Raw genomic sequence first — 20,617 nt, 5'->3', positions numbered from 1 at the left:
ATAGTATAGCGTAAGTATATATAATATATATATATATATATATATATATATATATATATATAAGCTATATTCTATACAGTATGACCTAATACACTTATACTCAGTGCATAGTATAGCGTAAGTATATATATTATATATATATATATATATATAATCTATATTCGATATAATACTACCTAATACACTTATACTTAGTGCATAGTATAGCGTAAGTATATATAGTATATATATAAGCTATATTCGATACAATATTACCTAACACACTTATACTTAGTGCATAGTATAGTGTAAGTATATATATATATATATATATATATAAGCTATATTCGATACAGTATGACCTAATACACTTATACGCAGTGCATAGTATAGCGTAAGTATATATATATTATATATATAAGCTATATTCGATACAGTATGACCTAATACACTTATACTCAGTGCATAGTATAGCGTAAGTATATATATATATATATATATATATATTATATATAAGCTATATTCGATATAATACTACCTAATACACTTATACTTAGTGCATAGTATAGCGTAAGTATATATATATATATATAAGCTATATTCGATACAGTACTACCTATTTGATGGTGGATATGATTGTTATGGAAGTGATATTGGTGCTAAAGTGTGCCAATGCTGACGGAGAAGAAGAAAAGAAAAAAAAAGACCAAGGAAAATAGAAGCAAAAAGAAGAAAAGAAAAACAAAAGATAAATGAAATAAATAATGACTAAAAAGAAAATAAAAAATAGTATTAGTAAATGAAAATGACATGGCATCACGTGATTGGTGCGTGTGTTTCACATACTTTTGTGAAACCGATGTTTATGTAAAAAGTGTAATTTATTTCACAAAATTAAAGGATGCATCTCGTAAAACAAAGCAACCCCAATGGATAATTATGTATTACCCCTTCTTTTTCTTTTTTCCGTTTGGTGGGAAGATGGGTTAACTGGGATCAGGAGAGTAAAGATTGGCGGATCCAATTTCCGGAAGTTTTATTCGGATTGCATATTTGATTGCTTACATAAAAATTAATAATGTTATATGAATGTTTGCTAATTTCTTTATGTTCTACTTATCTCTTAGACAGTATCTCTACTTATGTAAGAGAATACTTGCTACACTGACCTTGTCCTTTAACAACGCAAATACTTTTGTTTCCATGACACAAAAATTTCGGTTTTTTAAACTACTGTAAAGGATAACACAATTAGGGGATTAGTGAAAGAAAAAAGCATATAGAGAGAATTCTCCTGGCAAGCATTTAAAATTTCAATCTTTATTTGGATTCAAATTTGGACTAGATTTTAAATTCAAAACATGATAGTCCAAATAAATTCTATGGGTTAATATAATTGAATTAGTTATTTGAATCCAGTTAATTAAATAGAAATCGGCACAAATGTACATTTTTTACATCCATTTGCACCCACTTAGCCAACAAATATATTTCACCACTGTTGCCAAAAGAAACTTAGCAACCGGTATTCAAATTTCTCAAGCAATCTCACTTCTCCTTCGCTCAATTCCTCCTCTTTTTGATCTTTCTCTAGCTCTCTCACAGACTTTTTACACACAACTCCCATGGCTTCCTCAATTCTTCTCCGAATTTCCTTTCCGCTTACATCACACTCTTCCTTTATATAATGCTAGTGAAATATGACAATATAAAGTGAGTACTTTCTTCTTCTTTAGTTGTCTTAGATTGAACCTCCAACATTAATACAATCTGATTTGGTGAACAGCTAAAGCGAGGGAGAGGAAGGCCCGGGATCTGGACCAAGTAAGATGCATCAAAGACGAGGATGGTAGAGTATTGATGGGGGAGTCCCAGATAAGCAGAGATGTCAGACGTACTTTTATGGTCTTCTTAACGAGGAGGGGGACCGGGATATAGCGCAAGGGGACTTGAGGCATTCGGAATGTCTCCGAGATTTTAGGTATTGCAGGCGCATTAAAGTGGAGGAGGTCGTGGGGGCTTTGCGTAAGATGAGTAGGGGTAGAGCGACCGGGCCAGATGAAATTCCGGTTGAGTTTTGGAAGTGTGTGGGTAGAGCAGGATTGGAATGGCTGACTGGGTTGTTCAATGTAATTTTTAGGACGAAGAGGATGTCGGAGGAATGAAGGTCGAGTATAGTGGTACCGCTGTACAAGAACAAAGGTGATATCCAGTGTTGTAACAATTATAGGGGTATCAAGTTACTTAGCCATACCATGAAAGTCTGGGAAAGGGTGGTGGAGGTGAGGGTGAGGAATACGACGTCTATGTCCGACAATCAGTTTGGGTTCATGCCGGGCCGCTCCACTACAGAAGCTATTCACCTTATTAGGAGGTTGGTGGAACAGTACAGGGATAAGAAGAAGGATCTACACATGGTGTTTATTGACTTGGAGAAAGCGTATGATAAGGTTCCTAGGGAGGTGCTCTGGAGATGTCTTGAGGCGAAGGGTGTGCCGGTAGCCTACATACGAGCGATCAAGGACATGTATGATGGAGCTATGACTAAGGTTAGGACTGTGGGAGGCGACTCAGAGCATTTTCCGGTTGTTATGGGATTACACCAAGGCTCTGCGCTTAGCCCGTTCTTATTTGCCTTGGTGATGGATGCTTTGACATACCATATTCAAGGGGAGGTGCCATGGTGTATGTTATTTGCTGATGACATAGTTCTAATTGACGAGACGAGGGCCGGTGTTAACGAGAGATTGGAGGTTTGGAGACATACTCTCGAGTCTAAGGGTTTCAAATTGAGCAGGTCTAAGACAGAGTACCTGGAGTGCAAGTTTAGCGCTGAGTCGAGGGAAGTAGGCGGGGACGTAAGACAGGTCATCCCCAAGAGAGATAACTTCAAGTACCTTGGGTCGATGATTCAGGGGGATGGAGAGATCGACGAGGAAGTCACTCGCCGTATAGGGGCGGGCTTGATGAAATGAAGGCTTGCATCTGGAGTCTTGTGTGACAAGAAAGTGCCACTGATACTCAAAGGTAAGTTTTATAGAGTTGTGGTTAGACCGACCATGTTGTATGAGGGCATAGTGTTGGCCGGTTAAGAACTCCCATATCCAGAGGATGAAAGTAGCAGAGATGCGGATGCTGAGGTGGATGTGTGGGCACACTAGGATAGACAAGATTAGGAATGAAGATATTCGGAGGAAGGTGGGCGTCGCCCCTGTGGATGACAAGATACCGGAAGCGAGACTCAGATGGTTCGGTCACGTGCAAAGGAGAAGCCTTGATGCACCGGTAAGGAGGTGTGAGCGGTTGGCCGTGGTGGGTACGAGAAGAGGTAGAGGGAGGAGACCTAAGAAGTATTGGGGAGAGGTGATCAGGCAGGACGTGGTTCGACTGCAGATTTCCGTGGACATGACCCTTGATAGGAAGACCTGGAGGTCAAGAATTGGGTTGTAGGATAAGGGTAGTAAAGCTTTCCTTACTTCATACCGGGGGTAAGGCCGAGTTGGATTAGGGTTGATCTTAGATGTCTTGCAGTTTATGTTGAACCCACACTATTCTTGTTGTTTATCTTAGCCCTGAGCCTTAGATTCTGGTTACTGTTATTGCATGTCATTCATCTTTTGTTTTTTATGCTTCTGTTACTATTACGGTTTCTACTGGAGTTACTAAGGAATTCTCTTTTCTTATTTTTTATTTTATTTTCGTCTTTCTGAGCCAAGAGTCTATCGAAAACAGTCTCTTTGCCCCTATCGGGGCAGGAATAAGGTCTGTGTACACATTACCCTCCCCAGACCCTACTATATGGGATTTTACTGGGTAGTTATTGTTGTTGTTGTTGATTTGGTGAACAACTAAAGAAACTTGAGAAGAACCATCATTAAAGATTCATGTGAAGCTTCAATTTGAAATTTAAAATCTTTTACTTAGCAATTATTTTTGAGCGAATGTTGCTGGAATTTATTGAAAACACCGGACAAGGCTATATACAAAACTTGGTAAAAATGGAAAGTGACTTGGGCTGATTTAAATTCAAGATGCATAGCTGAAATCACGCAGAAAAAGCATCACTGCTACACTGTATATAGTGTGCAAATCACGCATAGATATACCTTGACTTAACACAGATGTACAAAGGGGTACATAAATATACAAGTGGATACACGGATATACAGGGGAGTATACGCAGATATACACCTTCCTCACTTTAAAATCCATTATTAGTTTATATTGTCATTTCTCCACTCAAAATCATCATAGCACCACCATCCAACCATCATTATACCACTAGCCAAGCACGGATACACAATTAAAAGCTCTTTGCTCACAATCACTTATTCAATTCGAACTAAAAGGACCTTAATCATGATGGTGATGACGATGCCATAAATTCACCTATTTGTCTCTAATATTTACATGATTGATCGTAGGTTGGAATCCTACTTGGGAGGACCTTGTAGTTATCGCTTTTCTGACCTAATGACCATGCCCTTCTCCTTTGTTTTTAACATACCAAGCACTTCAAATTGAATTGGAAGACCTTTGACCGAAATCGGAGTTTTCTTGCCGGCTAAAATTTTTGATCTCTAAAAGCAGTTTCTCTCTAGAGAATGATGGATTTCTATCATAGAAACAAAGCTGATTGTGCTTCTAGGCATGGAAATAGGATTGGAGCTTTGATATGCTTTTATATGGTTGGTATGTCCGGCGAAAAAGAACAAGCAGAGCACTAATTTTCCTTCACTTTATTCTTTTTCTAGAGAGTTTTTCTTACAAAGAACTATAGTTTGAAGAGCTATGGTTGAGAGAGATGAGTGATGACAATTTTAATAAAATGAATAAGGAAGAACAATGTTAGTTGCAGAGGAAAAAAATTGGTTACAATGAAAAATTAGTAAAGGCGATGTCACGACCCCAAATGCCCTCTGAAGGAGTCGTGATGTCACCTAGTCTCTAAATTAGGTAAGCCTAACATTAACTAAAATAACATGGATATTTACTGACTTTAAATTAAATAGCTTTGAATAATTACAATTCCCCAAAACCGGTGGTACAAGTCATAAGCCTTTCTAAGAGTAGTTATACAAAATAAATACGTCACTAATCCAGAACAAAGGAACCAATGAAAGCAAATACAACCGAAGGTGACTCCGAGGCCTGCGAGCGCAGCAGCAGGTTTACCTTGAGTCTCCACCATGATAATCCGCACAGCTACTACCTATCAAATACATGGATCGGTGCACAAAATGTACAGAAGTGTAGTATGAGCACACCACGGTAGTGCCCAGTAAGTATCAAGACTAACCACGGTGGGGTAGTGACGAGGAACAGTCAAGACACCTACTGGTCAAATAAACTGAACAGGATATGATAATAAACTATCAAGATAAAGATAAACACGTAATATCAACAACAAGGAGAAATCAAACTACAATAGTAGAGATAATAAAGGAAAACAAGGATGGAGACGAAAGATAACCAAGTAAATTAACACCAACATAGCTGGGACACAGACAAGTAAAAATATACTAGAATAAAGAAAGCAAGGTTAACTCAATCAATCATATCATTTCTCATACACAATTCTGAATCCTCGATGTCTCGTATCATTACCTCAATTTCCAAAACTTTAACACGCATGGCACCTTGTGCCCACATATTTCTATCTCACTTTGCACAACAACATCCTCATGCTACCCAGTACGTAAAGTCCGTAACAAATGCAACTAAGATGTTCAAGGAGTCTCATTTATACAATATAAGGTAGATTAAAATTTCTAAATCAACTAAGAAATCAGCAAAAAAAGATGAAGTTTTTTTAGAAATCATTTGAATAAAGAAAATACCCTTTTCAATAAAATACAACATCGAATGAATTACTAGCTTTAATATAGTATTTAATAAATTAAAACTTAGTAGAAATTCATTTTTAAGTAAGATTCAATATTATCGGGTTAAGGAAATTTAATTGGGAAACTAATTATAATAAAACATAACATTTATAGGAATTTGATTTATTGAATTGTGTATATATACATGGTGAGTTCAAATTTAAATAAAATCGTGTGAAGCAGCGTAATACCAATCCCTTTATTTCAAATCACAATTTGACTAATAGCTTAACAAGACAATAGGAAATGTTTTAATGTAGTAAATTTACTTTAAAACTGGATTCACTCAGTGAAACCCAAAATGCAACTTGTCAGAGTCTTAAACAAATGAACTAGGGTCTTCTCAGTATTTAGCTATAACCAAATACTAAATGAAATGTAAAAACCACCGACTCACCTGTACAGTTATAGAGGAATGCGCAAGTATATGTATATTGATGCGGCGCACATCCCGATCTTATCAATCCTCCCTTATTCCTCCGTATTAATCACAATAAAAGTAAATAGTATATATGTATTTGTTGCGGCGTGCAACCCGATCCACCAATCCTCCCTTATTCCTCCTTAACAATTACAATAAGAGTAAAAAAAAACATATATATATCACCATATCAGTAACAACATGATCATTCTCCCTTATTACTCCTTGTTGCGGCGTGCAACCCGATCCCATCGGTCCACCATTATTCCTCTCAATATATATATATATATATATATATATATATATATATATATATATATATATATCACCCTTATTCCTCCTGTTGCGGCGTGCAACCCGATCTCATCTGTCCATCCTTATTTCTCCTTGTTGCGGCATGCAACCCGATCCCACCAGATAACATTAATTCTCCATTATTCCTCCTTAACATACCAACAACCTAGCATAGTTTAAAATCAACAACAACAATTCAACAACCCAATAACAAGGATTTCTACCACCAATAGTATGAGTACGCAGTAACGAGAGAATCATAGAAAAATCAAGAAGCACAATAACCTTAACAAAACAACAACATATAATAAGCATGTGATAATTACATCGGCAACCACAATAATTTGGACACATAACATATATGCACGGGGTCATAAAGGAATTCACAATTAAGAGATAACAAAAAAATAAGGAGAACAATCACTTCAATTAAGGCAAATAAGGGCAAGTAACAAGTAAGAGTTAGAGGAAAGCTAACAACATCGTATGAAGCATATAGAGGTAAAACAAGCAATTAGGAAACCCAAACATATCGAAAAAATTCTCACTTAATTAATGAACATAAGGACCTAAAACCCTAAAGGCAAATTTCTCACAAATAAGTCCGAGCACACACTCGTCACCTCGCGTGCACGGACTGCAATTAGCATAGAAGACTCAAATCCTAAGAGGAAGTCCCCCACACAAGGTTAGGCAAGATACTTACCTCAATCCGGGCAATTCAATACTCAATTTAGCTTTTCCTTTACCAATTCATCAACGCTCGGCTCAATCTAACCAAAAACGACTTGAATACATCAAACAATGCAAGAGGAAATAATTTCAATTAACAAAACTATGATTCTTATACAATTTGTAAAAAGTCAACTCCCCGAGCCCGCACCTCGGAAATCGACAAAATTTACAAAAACTGAGTACCCATTCCGATACGAGTTCACCCATACAAAAATTATCCAATTTCAATACCATTTGGTCCTTCAAATCATCATTTTATATTTTTGAAAGATTTCACAATTTTTCCCAAATTTTCCTTTAGATTCTCATGAATTTATTGTTAAATCTAAGATAAAATCACAAAATATAGTTGGAAATTGATTAGAGACACTTACCCGATGATTTGGTATGAAAATCTTCTCTCTAAATCGCCCACTCTCGGACCTAGGGTTCAAAATATGATAAAATGAAGCTAAATCCCGAAATGGGAATCTTAATACCAGCCTCAGATGTCGCAAATGCGAAGGCTGGCCAGCTCTGATCAGGTCGCAAATACGATCTAAGTCTCGCAAATGCGAGCTCTGAGATATTTGCAAAAACGATAGGTTTATTGCAAATGCGGAGCTGCTGATCATAAGATGAAGTTGTTCGCAATTGCGTACTCCCCTGCCCCAGCCCAGTGTTGCAAATGCGATGGAAATCCTCGCAAATATGAGAACTGCAACATCTGCACAGCTGACCCTATTCTAACACTCCGAAATGTGTACCAATCTCACTCGAGCCCTCGAGGCTCCAAACTAAATGCCCCCACAAGTCTGAATACATAACACAAACTTGCTTGCGCGTTCGGAACACCAAAATAACCTCTAGAACCACGAATCGGATGCCCAAACGCATGAAAATCAATACGAACTTCATGAACTTCTAAAATTGTAACCAAGCGTCCGAACCATATCAAATCAACTCTAGACGATACCAAATTTTGCAGGCAAGTCCCAAATGACATAACGGAGCTGTCCAATTTTAGAATCGCATTCCGACCTCGATAACACAAAAGTCAACTATGGGTCAAACCTCTCCATTTTCCAAACCTTAACTTTTCCAACTTTCGCCGAAATGCCTCAAATCACCCTACGGGCCTCCAAATCCAAATTCGAACGCACACCTAAGTCCAAAATTACCATCTTAAGCTACTGACATCATCCAAAACTCATTCCGGGGCCATTTACACAAAAGTCAAATTCCGATCAAACTCTCACCGCTTAAGCTTCCAAAACTAAATTCCTTCTTCCAATTCGACTCTGATTCATCCGAAAATAGAATCCAACTATGCACGCAAGTCGATACACATAATATGAAGTTGCTCGTAACATCAAACTGCCGAACCGAATGCAATTGCTCAAAACGACCAGTCGGGTCGTTACATCGTCCTCCACTTAAACATACGTTCGTCCTTGAACGTACCTAGAGTCGTTCCAAAGCCATCGAACCACTGCATGAGCTCATCATACAAACATCCGAAGGTGATTCCCCATCACCCAAACCTAGGTAGGACTGACAATGCAACTTAATTGAAGGTCTCATCTAGTCCTTAGTCCATACCCTTAGGATAGAACCTAAACCTCAACATCTGAAATTCATCATAGGACCCGAATTCCACATCATCACACTGCATGAACTTGAACAAGCTAAATAGGGCCAAAATTCCAATCCAGAATACAATCACATGTCGTTCCACACAACTCAAATGCCCGAAGCAATAACCTCTGACCACCATAGCTGCTCAAATAACATCCTGGATGCCGGCAATACACTTCTCATTGATTATCACCTTGTTCCGGACCTTTACAACACTACCCATGATAAAGAAACATGCGGGAACTCATAGCCGCCCATGAAGTCAACAAGTCAAGAAGCTCTCTCGCCCGCCAAGGGACATTATCCAATTCTTAACAGAAACAACCACATACTTCCAAACACTCCTCGCCCTCAATACCATAGTATTAATCTCAGGTCTAAGAACCTCATCTCAACTAATACAAGCAGCCCAACTAACAACTCATCACGGAACCACATAGATTCTCACACTACACAATTCGTACACCAAACCAACAATAACTCAATTATGCAGCACAAATAAAGGAAAACAAAGTAGAAGAATTATCTAATAAGTACAACATGTGTGACAATAAAAGTATAGTTTTTCATCAAATCGTCTCACCGGGGGAAAACACAACACCAAATAAACACAAGGAAAGAGTATCCCCCATAACATCCGCTGCGGTGCAGTCCGCTCCCAAATACTAATCAAGCCAAAATGTTGGGGTTTACTGATCATATGAATACTGATATCAAGTACAACAGAGTGCACAAATAAAACCATGGGAAAAATGAATAGAAGTAGTAAAACATGAAAGAAGCAAGCACAATTAAGGTGCAATGAGCAGGTCAACATCACGAGGGCTACATCACCCACATCGCCATAAGACCTGAACAGAAATACAACATGCGTGGGGAATAATCATACAACCTCACCGCCTAGCACATCATAATAGAGTAGCACATAACATAGGCTAGGGCATAAATAATATCCATTCTGCCTGATAACATGACCCAATGACAATCTCACATGAGCACACAACCTTGATCTGATGCAAGATACATATTCTCATTGAGCTTTCAAATAGCCCCCAACCCAAATCTTGATTATTTCCAAATAGGCAAATATCTTTTCCAAAAATCCACAGCGACCTATCAATAATGCATGCTATTAATTACCTCATCCTCAACGTTTCTTCACAATTCGCAAACAGGGAATAGTCCACATATGAGGGCATCTAGTCCCAAAACCTCAGGAATACCAAATATTTCCATACCCAAACTCAACTAGGCAAATCAAATGGCTGATATATCACTCACACCCTATCATTCTGCCGAAGCACTTATATAGAATTTCTGGCTGCTTAACAAAATATGAACCTCGAAAGCCTAAAAACCTAGTAATCACCATGCTACCAGCCACACACCGCAAACCAAAACTCAAGGTCCTTTCCAAAAATGCACACTCTGCACATATAATAGCCAACAATGCCAACACTCTATTAATTTCAGATACTAATTCAGGAGAAAACCGCAATGTACCACGTATTCCTTATGCCCATAGTAGACAGTCAACTCAAGCCGTTGTCAAACAATTGAGAACCCCCCGAGATCCGCCCACATGCAACTAAGACAACAGGACTGCACCTCCCCAACTCGACCGAGTCACACAAATCATCCAATACAAAAGTATTGCCACAAATGCCCGTAAGGAATTTCCTGTTCAAAAGGATCAATCACTTCCATTACCATGCTGACCCAACACCACGGAACTGACCCATTACTTCTGATAGTCGATATGCAATAATCCCAATCAAAGCCCAAAATACAAATGATCTTAACATGAACCACATAGCCCAGAAGCTTATAAACCACCGCATTTCCTCTGAAGTACCCCGTCCTGCCGCAACCACGATACCCATGCTGAATAGACCTTCTGTAAATCTGAAGTTGTTCCCCCGACTCTGATACTGATATGTAGATTCATTAATGACGCAGAAATACCGTAAGCCCTAACGTCATCCCATGCAAGATCTCAGACCTTCGTCATACACAAAATCCGGGAACCTACCATTACCACATACACACATACCTCAGGCCAACACTGATGTAAATCTGACTCTGCAATCTGAATGCTGCTAATGGACTCCTCCACTTGGCGCGAAGCCATAGAAAACATCATCCGATGAATTCGCAAAACTAACCTCTATAGCTCGAAAAACACAAATCACAAGGTACTCCAATACCACCAACTATCCCAAATCAATACCCACTTCGTAACCTTGCCATAATTGCAACGTCTAGTCAACCAATTAAACCTTCCCAAGCTCGCACTCATTAACAAGATGCCGGAAACCACTATGCCTCCATATGAACAACCTAATAGTCCCTCAATAGCTCTGTATCTTCAGTATGGACAACACATTGAGACAATGTCTAAGCATCCCTGACTCCCCCGTAGCCCGTCTGTAGCATAAAGAACCATTGGCACATAGCAAACACTGAGAGCGTAATATTATACTCGAGTGGATGTAAATGAACATAAGTTATATATTTCGAGCTGAATCAATATCGAATGATAAGGAATGAAAGAAGTGGAATTTCCTAATAGTTCTATAGCCTCTCGAAGATAAGTACAGACGTCTCCATACCGATCCGCAAGAATCTACTAAACCTACTTATGACTCGTAGCACCTATGAACCTAGAGCTCTGATACCAACTTGTCACGACCCCCAAATCTCTCCGAAGGAGTCGTGATGGCACCTAGTCTCTAAACTAGGTAAGCCTAATATTAACTGAAATAACATAAATATTTATTGACTTTAAATTAAATAACTCAGAACAATTACAATTCCCCAAAACCGGTGGTACAAGTCATAAGCCTTTCTAAGAGTAGTTATACAAAATAAATACGCCATTGATCCAGAACAAAGGAACCAATGAAAACAAATACAACCGAAGGTGACTCCGAGGCCTGCGAGCACAACATCAGATTTACCTTGAGTCTCCATTACGACGATCCGCACAGCTACTATCGATCAAATACCTAGATCTATACACAAAATGTACAGAAGTGTAGTACGAGCACACCACGGTGGTGCCCAGTAAGTATCAAGACTAACCTCGGTGGGGTAGTGACGAGGAACAGTCAAGACACCTACTGGTCAAATAAACTGAACAGGATATGATAATAAACTATCAATATAACGATAAACACGTAATATTAACAGCTAGGAGAAATCAAACTACAACATTAGAGACAATAAAGGGAAACACGGATGGAGACGAAAGATAACCAAGTAAATTAACACCAACATAGCTGGGACACAAACAAGTAAAACTGCACTAGAATAAAGAAAGCAAGGTTAACTCAATCAATCACATCATTTATGATACACAATTCTGAATCCTCGATGTATCGTATCATAACCTCAATTTCCAAACCTTTAGCACACATTGCACCTTGTGCCCACATATTTCTATCTCACTTTGCACAACAACATCCTCGTGCTACCCAATACGTAAAGTCCGTAACAAATGCAACTAAGATGTTCAAGGAGTCTCATTTATACAACATAAGGTAGATTAAAATTTCTAAACCAATTAAGAAATCAACAAGAAAAGATGAAGTTATTTTTAGAAATCATTTGAATAAAGAAAATACCCTTTTTAATAAAATACAACATCGAATGAATTATTACCTTTAATATAGTATTTAATAAATTAAAACTTAGTAGAAATTCCTTTTTAAGTAAGATTCAATATTATCGGGTTAAATAAATTTAATTGGGAAACTAATTGTAATAAAACATAACATTTATAGGAATTTGATTTATTGAAAGGTGTATATATACACGGCGAGTTCAAATTTAAATGAAATCATGTGAAGCAGCGTAATACCAATCCCTTTATTTCAAATCACAGTTTGACTAATAACTTAACATGACAGGAGGAAATATTCAATGTAGTAAATTTACTTAAAAACTAGATTCGCTCAGTGAAACCCAAATACAACTTGTCAAACTCTTAAACAAATGAACTAGGGTCTTTTCAGTATTCAGCTATAACCAAATCTTAAATGAAATGTAAAACCACCGACTAACTTGTACAGTCAAAGAGGAATAAGCAAGTATAAGTATATTGATGCGGCGCACATATCGGTCTCACCAATCCTCCCTTATTCCTCCGTATTAATCACAATAAAATTAAATAATATATATGTATTTGTTGCGGCGTGCAACCCGATCCAACCAATCCTCCCTTATTCCTCCTTAACAATTACAATAAGAGTAAATAACATATATATCACCATATCAGTAACAACATGATCATTCTCCCTTATTACTCTTTCTTGCGGCATGCAACCTGATCCCACCGATCCACCCTTGTTACTCCTCAATATATATATCACCCTTATTCTTTGTGTTGCGGCGTGCAACCCGATCCCACATGTCCACCATTATTGCTCCTTGTTGCAGCGTGCTACTCGATCCCACCAGACAACATCAATTTTTCCTTATTCCTCCTCAACTTATTAACAACCCAACATAGTTTAAAATCAACAACAATAACAATTCAACAACCCAATTACAAGTATATCTACCACCAAGAGTATGAGTATGCGGCAACAAGAGAATCACGGAAAAATCAAGAAGCACAATAACTTTAACAAAACAACAACACAGAATAAGCATGTGATATTTACACCGGCAACCACAACAATTTGGACACAAAACATATATGCACGGGGTCATAAAGGAATTCACAATTAAGAGATAACAAAACAATAAGGAGAACAATCACTTCATTTAAGGCAAATATGGGCCAAGTAACAAGTAAGAGTTAGAGGAAAGCTAACAACATCGTATAGAGCATATAGAGTAAAACAAGCAATTAGGAAACCCAAACATATAGATAAAATTATTACTTAATGAACATAAGGACCTAAAAACCCTAAAGGCAAATTTCTCGCAAATAAGTCCGAGCACACACTCGTCACCTCGCGTGCACGGACTACAATTAGCATAGAAGAGTCAAATCCTAAGAGGAAGTCCCCCACACAAGGTTAGGCAAGATACTTACCTCAATCCGGGCAATTCAATACTCAATTTAGCTTTTCCTTTACCAATTCATCAACGCTCGGCTCAATCTAGCCAAAAACGACTTGAATACATCAAACAATGCAAGAGGAAATAATTTTAATTAACAAAACTATGATTCTTATACAATTTGTAAAACGTCAACAAAAGTCACTCCTCGGGCCCGCAGGAACCCGACAAAATTTACAAAAATCGAGCACACATTCCGATACGAGTTCACCCATACAAAAATTATCCAATCCCGATACCATTTAGTCCTTCAAATCATTATTTTACATTTTTGAAAGATTTTATAATTTTCCCGAAATTTTCCTTTAGATTCTCATGAATTTGATGTTAAATCTAAGATATAATCACAAAATATAGTTGGAAATTAAATAGATACACTTACCCAATGATTTGGTATGAAAATCTTCTCTCTAAATCGCCCACTCTCGGACCTAGGATTCAAAATATGACAAAATGAAGCTAAGTCCCGAAATGGAAATCTTAATACCAGCCTCAGATGTCGCATTTGGGACATCAGAATCGCAAATGCGACATAAGTATCGCAAATACGAAGGCTGGCCAGCTCTAATCAGGTCGCAAATGCGACCCAAGTCTTGCAAATGCAAACTCTGAGATGTTTGCAAAAGCGACAGGTTTATCGCAAATGCGGAGCTGCTGATCGCAAATGCGATGAAGATTTTCGCACTTGAGAACTCCCTGCCCCGGCCCAGCATCGCAAATGCGATGGAAATCCTCTCAAATGCGAGAACTCCAACACCTGCACAATTGAACCTCTTCTAACACTCTGAAACGCGTACGAATCTCACCCGGGCCCTCGAGGCTCCAAACCAAATGCCCCCACAAATCTGAATACATAAGAAAAACTTACTTGCTGATCAGAACACCAAAATAACCTCTAGAACCACGAATAAAATGCCCAAATGCATGAAAATCACTATGAATTTCAAGAACTTCTAGAATTGCAACCAAGCGTCCGAACCATATCAAATCAACTCCAAACTACACCAAATTTTGCAGGCAAGTCCCAAATGACATAACAGAGCTGTTCCAACTTTGGAATCGCATTCCGAACTCGATAACACAAAAGTCAACTATGGGTCAAACCTCTCCATTTTCCAAACCTTAACTTTTCCAACTTTCACCGAAATGCCTCAAATTACCCTACGGACCTCCAAATCCAAATCCGAACGCACGCCTAAGTCAAAAATCACCATAAGAAGCTATTGACATCATCCAAAATTCATTCCGGGATCGTTTACTCAAAAGTCAAATTCCGGTAAAACTCTCACCGCGTAAGCTTCCAAAACTAAATTCCTTCTTCCAATTCGACTCTGATTCATCCAGAAACAGAATCCAAATATGCACGCAAGTTGATACACATAATATGAAGCTGCTCGTAACCTCAAACTGCCGAATCAGACGCAATTGCTCAAAACAACCAGTCGGGTCGTTACAAGCGAACAACAAGTTGAATGTTGGACCATATTATGCCAATTTGTCAGTTGTGTTGCCATATGATTTGTCTTAAATAAACTCAAGTAAAATCTAATGTGGCCAAAACATTTAGTTGGACTTAAGAAATTATAATGGATTAAGTCCATACAAAATTTGAACTAAAATCCAAATTCAAGATGTATTAACTCAAACCAATATGTTGGATTAATGAATTTAAATTAATTAGCAAAATTACACGACTTAACTCAAATCCAACTATTTTTGCACTATGCCACCAAGTTGGGCTTCTATGAAATGAGTCCATCCATGTGCGTTAGTCCTAAGGGTCCATTATAATTACTTGAAAGTTGCTCTACCCTATATTCTAACTTACCTCTATATAAATGGGTCATGTTCTCCCTTTGAAGACCATGCAAAGTTACAAAAAAAGCAAGAGAAAACTCTGAAACTCTAGAACTTCTTTACAAGTTGTAAGCATTCCTATAAACTTTCAAATATTCAAAGACCTAGAACAAAAGCAAATAAAATATTATCATGCCAACTAAATTCATATAGATCGAACCTTATATCATTTTAGGCTCTTCAACTACTACTGTGCCAAATGGTTCGTTCCCAACAACGAAATATGATGGTATACAAACTTGTATGACTTGCTTTGGCTCTGATGTGAAACTGGAAGATCCAATAGGACACGGGTTTAGAAAGAGGTCAAGTCTTTAGAACAAGTTATCGTGGTCAATCGACTTGGTTCAAGATGTGGGTGAAGCTCAAAATTACCGTCTAGGAGACTACCTCATAATCATGTCACAGATGCACCATTTAACGGAGGCTCGCACATTGTTATTGCATCTCAATATGTGTTTAACATCAACCAACATCTCATCAAAGATAACAAAAATGAGTATGTGCAAAGCCTAGTGGCTCTTGCTAGACTTGGGCCCCATATGTTTTGTAAAGTCTTTAAGATATGTCTGAATTTGAACATATATCATAATCAATAAATCAACATGTTTGAATGTATATAAATTATCTTTATTAAAAACTAGTAAATATAGAATTCCAATAAATTAATACATTATAAATGTTATGCTAAAATAATATTTGAGAAAATACTACTTTACATGTTGTTACATGATCTGTTTATTTGATGAACCACTCTTTAAAAGCTAGTGGGATTGATAGTTAGAGCTAGTGGTTATAGTTGATAATGATGGTCGTAAGGTTGCGAGAATGAGGCTAGCGATTCCAAGTGTGTACTGAGGGCTGATAGTGATTGTACGGTGGATAGATGCACAAGAAATTGATCATGATGGACGTTGTGCATTATATATTAATGGCAGGGTTTGTTGGTGATGGTGAGGATTGGTGGAGTTGTTTAATGATGGTGGTTGCTGCTGGTAGTTTTGTGTAGTGAGATAGTTGGTTGTGATAGCTGATATGTGAGGATTTGAGCCACTTATAATTGTCTTTTGCTGTTGTTTTAGAGTCAGAAAGTGACTATTTAATGCCTAATCCTAATATAAAGAGTAATTTGATTTCAGGTTTCAAGATGACTCAGTTGATTGGAATATGATATTAAATTGAAAAGATCAAAGTTGAATGGAAAGAACTAAAGGCTTGGAAAGGAAGTTATAGAGTGACCCGCAATGTAAATGTGCAAACTGCACTAGATCACCTGTAGCTAGGGTATAATTTGGTAAATATCGAATTACCGTATCAAAATCGAAAATATTGGTATTTGGTATTTGATATTTTGGTATTCGGTATGGTATTTGGTTGAAGTTTTTTTTAAAAAAAAATTAATATTAAGTATGGTATTTGGTATTTTAAAATAAAATACCGAAATACCGATACTGTATCGAAATATATATTATATTACACAATTCATATATTATTATTTATAACATAAATATAAGAAATCTAAAATTTTACTTTCATTTATTCTCTAAATTCATCAATAACTCTAAGCAAGTAACAAGACATTTCTAATAATCAAATTTATTTTTTTATGTACAATTTTCTCTCTTTGGGTTGATATTTGCTGATTTTGAACAAAATTTTTGTCAACAAACGTTTTTAATTTTGTACTTTCAAGTACTTAAATTAAGAATATTACTGTCTATGACTTTATGCACTAGTTAGTATTCAAACCGAATAAACCAAACCAAATAAATCGAAATCGAAAGGAAGAAAATCGAACCATACCGAATTTAATTAGGTACGGTATTGATATAGCATTTTACGAAATCAAATATAAAAAATATCAAATCGAAATATTTAAATACTGTACCGTACCAAACAACAAACACTTGCTACAATCCTCTATTTGAAGCAAAGTCCTGCAAGGTAAATGATGCCAGATCGAGTGTGGACCTCCTTCGGATAAGCAATTGACTTAGCCTGACAAAAGATAAGTGAATTGGCATTTCTAAAAAAATTGCGCAACATTCAAGGAGTCCAGAATCAAAATGAGGTTCTTTTGGACTCAAAATACTTTTTTAGGTGGAAAGAAATAGTTATCATTTTATATAAAACGCGGTTATAAATCATGTTTTACCTTAACGGCCGTTTGGGACGTTAAGATAAAATACGGTTTGTTACTGCATTTTATATAAAACGCGGTAATGAACTGCGTTTTACCTGGAAATTGATAAGACAACTATATAAAGCGTGGTTCATTACTGCATTTTATATAAAACGCAGTAACAAACCGCACTTTGCATATTTTGTGGGCCCACCAATAACTCTTCCGCGCTTAACTGACATAACAATAATTTAAATATGTAAAACGTCCTTTTAAACTGCGTTTTACTTCCAAAAATTTGACCTCCCGGATTGGGCATTGCCTTATTTAAAGGCATTAAGAGTTTTGAGAAAAATCATTCAGAAATACTCCAACTTCATGATAAATTTTGTTGTTAAATTATCAAGCATTTTTCATAATATCTGAAGAGCGAAAAGTAAGAGTTTCATTATATTGGGGGAGTGAGGTTGTGGTGGCGAGTAACTCAGTGAGCTATAGTTTATCTCCATAGTGTCATGTTAAGTTGCTATTTATAATGGAGTAGAATAGACTGGTATCGTTGTTATGCAATAAAATGAGGTTGAGCAAACGTTCGGTGAATCTTAAATAACCGGAAGATATCCGTATTCTGTGACTTGACTCTGCAAGGGGTTGCTTGTTACGCTGAGTTTAACATCGAGGATGATGAAACTATGAGAGATTTTTTAGGGACTCCGGATGAATACCGGGAACTTATTTTGATAAAAATGTTGGAAATATACGTGAAGGTTGAAGACGTTTGCAATAATGATGTTGCGCAAAGCAGGGATAACCCTCAATCATCGGATGGTTATTCTGGAGCAGTTTTAGCCCAACAGGTTCCGGCTGAAAGAGTTTGGCCAATAGGGACGCGTTTTACATATGTAAAATGCGGTTTGTTACTACGTTACCGCGCTTTATATAGTTGTCTTATCAACTTCCATGTAAAGCGCGGTCCATTACCGCATTTTATATAAAATGCAGTTATAAACCGCATTTTACCTTAATGTCCCAAACGGCCGTTAAAATAAAACGTAGCTTATAACCGCGTTTTATATAAAATGTTAACTATTTTTTTTCCATCTAAAAAGTATTTTAAATCCAAAAGAATCATATTTCGGTTCCGGACTCATCATTCAAGTGCGGCCGCACACAATTGCGGACAGCAACAGTGCAAGTGCGGGCTGCAACCCTTGTTTGTGAGCCGCAATGTAAAAAGAATCAGTTGAGGCAATTAAATGCAATTAAGCACAGTGCGGACCACACTCCTTAAATGCGACGGCACTGCATCCCGAAGGATATTTTTGGCACAGATTTTAGGGATACTATAAATAGTATTTTTAGGCCTTTAGGGTATCTTTTGCCTTGATACTTGGAGTATATTAGCTTTTGGATATTTTGAGAGTGTTCAAGGGAGAAGATCAACATTAATCATAGAGTTTTCTTTTAATTTGTAATTAGTAGTTTAATTATATTTAGTCATTCAAATTTTTTTCTTAGTTATGAGTAGCTAGACTTATATCTAGGATTGTATTTCAATCTTGAAATGGAAAATGTTGTGTGTGTTTAATATTAAGCTTGTCTATGATTGAGTTAGATATTATTCAGTTATTTTCATGCTTATATTTTAAGTTAGTAGTTAAAAATATTGATTCATACCTAATTTGACTTGATTCTTGCTTGAGAAAAAGAGTTAGATTTGGGTAATTTAGCTAGTAAGGAATTAAACTATTTGAGAATTTGATTAGGCCTAATTAAAGAGAGTGAACTAGAGACATGAATATTTCGACTGGGCACTGCAACATCTAATCCTAATGCAATCCTATTGACTTGAGAGAGCAACTGCGGGTTAGAACGCTTAAGAGTTGAGTAACATGAGTGGATAAAATAATGTGCGTGTCATAATAAGTCCCAATCACTTAGACAGCCTATTGGGTTATACCCATTTAGTTAAACACTTAGGTAAAGAATACAACTCTAGGTCTTTGATCAACAAGTATAACTTTTAGTTTAATTCTTGTCTTTTACGTGCTTGTTTAATTGTTTCATAGATAACTCTTATCATAATTATAAGTATAATTACTCAATCTTTTATTTGAAAGATAAATTAAAATTTATTAAATCCTGCATTTATAGTATCTACCATTTCACCAACATAACTCCTTTTGGATTCGATCTCGACTCTACTTGAGTCACTATCTTTGGACGATCGCTTTATATCTCATTTGGAGGTATAATTTGTGAGTATCAATGGCTGATGGCAGATTTGAGGTGGCATTGAGGTAGGTGGTGGTTGTGTGGAGCTGGCTATAGAAGTGTGTAAGACGTCTCACAATTTTATCAAGAGCTAAGACCTTAAAGCGCATTAACGAGTAATTTAATTACTATTTTGCGTATCAAGGATAATTATAAGCGAGAATAATATCATATGAGCATGGTACTATATATTTAAGAAGGTTTGGAAATGATTTGGGTTGAAAGCTTAGCAAGGTTAACTCAATAAATCAAGTCTAAAATCGAAGGTATGAAAAATAGCTTTAAGGATCCACCACGAGTGGACGCTCGCATCCCCTAGAGATATCCGGATTCCCCAAGCCAAAGTTGAAGACAGTGACACAA

This window comes from Nicotiana sylvestris, chromosome 5 (genome assembly GCF_000393655.2).
Source record: "Nicotiana sylvestris chromosome 5, ASM39365v2, whole genome shotgun sequence".
In the NCBI taxonomy this organism is placed as follows: Eukaryota; Viridiplantae; Streptophyta; class Magnoliopsida; order Solanales; family Solanaceae; genus Nicotiana; species Nicotiana sylvestris.
This window is presented reverse-complemented; position numbering follows the sequence as displayed.